General features: G+C 35.5%; 1 long non-coding RNA gene across 1 annotated transcript; it reads right to left on the bottom strand.

The window, feature by feature from the left end:
• Nucleotides 1-388: 388 nt before the first annotated feature.
• LOC135267302 (uncharacterized) lies at nucleotides 389-1,029 on the bottom strand. Its single transcript, XR_010335723.1, has 3 exons — nucleotides 893-1,029; nucleotides 700-849; nucleotides 389-633 (listed from the first exon to the last, which is right to left on the bottom strand). It is a non-coding gene; the product is annotated as an uncharacterized LOC135267302 (long non-coding RNA).
• Nucleotides 1,030-1,796: the final 767 nt, after the last annotated feature.

Raw genomic sequence — 1,796 nt, 5'->3', positions numbered from 1 at the left:
CTTCATTAACAGACATTTTATTTAATAAAAAAATATCTAGGCATTTATTTCAATCAAAAATGAATCTTCGACCTACATTTACTTATAAAGAAATGGCAGCTTCTTTGTCTGCGACGGGTTGAGCGCCAAACAGTGAAATGTACCTCGAGAGAAACCTCCAGGTCTCAAAGAGACAAACTCTTCGTCACACCACCAGGATCACCATCTTCAACGGTTGGAAGTCTCTGGGGAGGATCTTTATCTAACTCTTTTCTTTTTTCAGAGCGTTAATTAATCTTTTCTTTTTTCAGAGCGTTAATTAATCCTTTCTTTCTACAGGGCGTTAATTAATCTTTTCTTTTACAGAGCGTTAATTATTCTTTTTCCCACAGGGCGCAAACTTAATCCTTTAATGTCATTTATTTTTACTAGACTTTCGCTTACTGTAAAAATACTTAAGTTTAGTTAGGTGCACGTGATATGTACGTGTTGAATTTGACGAGAGCTCTTTTGCTTAATTAAAACAAACTGTTGATTACGAAGGCTTAATTTGGCTGCATGTTTGAGTAGTAACTATCTTTCTGTCTCCCTTTGGAACTTGCCATCACACTAGGGAAAAAGACCTCGGCAGTCCCAGTGAGTGCAATGGCCCAACTACAAAACATGCCAATTCAAAAGAGAGCCTAGTTTTTCCCCCGGGGCTTGGGGAGAGATGTATACCCAAGGTTAGGGAATGGAGAGCACGCGGTGGTCGGAACCTCTGGGAGTCCCTCTTGCAACCGTCTTTCTAGAATCACCGGGTTGGGTCCGAGTAATCAACTTTGCATTCAAATTTCCCGCTCAGTTCTCCGAGATTCAACACTCGATTAGCTGGTTGCCTAGGTATAGTGTTTAACTTGTTGTCTATACTCACTTCTGAATTGTATAACGTGTTGCATACTATCACCAATGACTGTAAATTTAGTGAATAAACATTTTGGGTCGAACTCTTTGCGTTTTCCTTTCCCAGACACACAGTGCTTGAAATAACAAATCTCCAAATCTACACGACAACGTAGCGGTCCTCCAAACAATCTCTAGACGATCACCTCAAAACTAAATATTTTGGAAGGCCGGACCCCCGAACGGTTACAATATTATTGTTTCATTATAATTACGGAGTACCCAAGAAAAATTGTGGCAATAAAATAGTCGCTAATTTATTAATATTGCCGTATATTTGTTGAGATTATTTTCTGAATCAATATTAAAAATATTGTAGTTGATTTTAGTTATTAATTAAATAAGTTAATTTATAATAGTCGCTAATATCAGCTTCTGATTGGCTAGTTCAAACCCTAACAAGGCACCTAATTTGACAGGTGAAAGAAATAATCGTTAAAAAATAACTTCATCATTTCCCTGATCTTACATGGACACCAATGAAGATGTTTAAAACAGAGGAGCGTAAGTCACTATTATATTTTAAAAATGTTGCATTTTAATTCTGTTGAAATTAAATTAAAAACTAAATAACAATATTTTAATCATTTTCTCCTGAGAAATATGCTTGAATAACTCTGATTCTTTCTAAATTCTCCGTCGAAAACTGATTCCGTTTTGCGGTTAAAATATCTTTGAATCTCGAAAAAGATCTTTCTAGATCACAAATGGTTACAGGAGCAAATAAAAAGTTTGGTGCTATTGCAAAATATGTCAAAGGTACATTATTCGCAATTTGTTTTAAAACTAGAAAATCGGGATTTCTAGTAACAACTGCGTCAATTTTTGCATTAAATTTATCTTGTAATGACCATTCTACAGATTTTAACTCTATC

The sequence above is a fragment of the Tribolium castaneum genome, chromosome 11 (assembly GCF_031307605.1).
Source record: "Tribolium castaneum strain GA2 chromosome 11, icTriCast1.1, whole genome shotgun sequence".
Lineage (NCBI taxonomy): Eukaryota > Metazoa > Arthropoda > Insecta > Coleoptera > Tenebrionidae > Tribolium > Tribolium castaneum.
The sequence above is the reverse complement of the archived record's forward strand: the minus strand, read 5'-3'. Positions and strand labels throughout refer to the sequence as shown.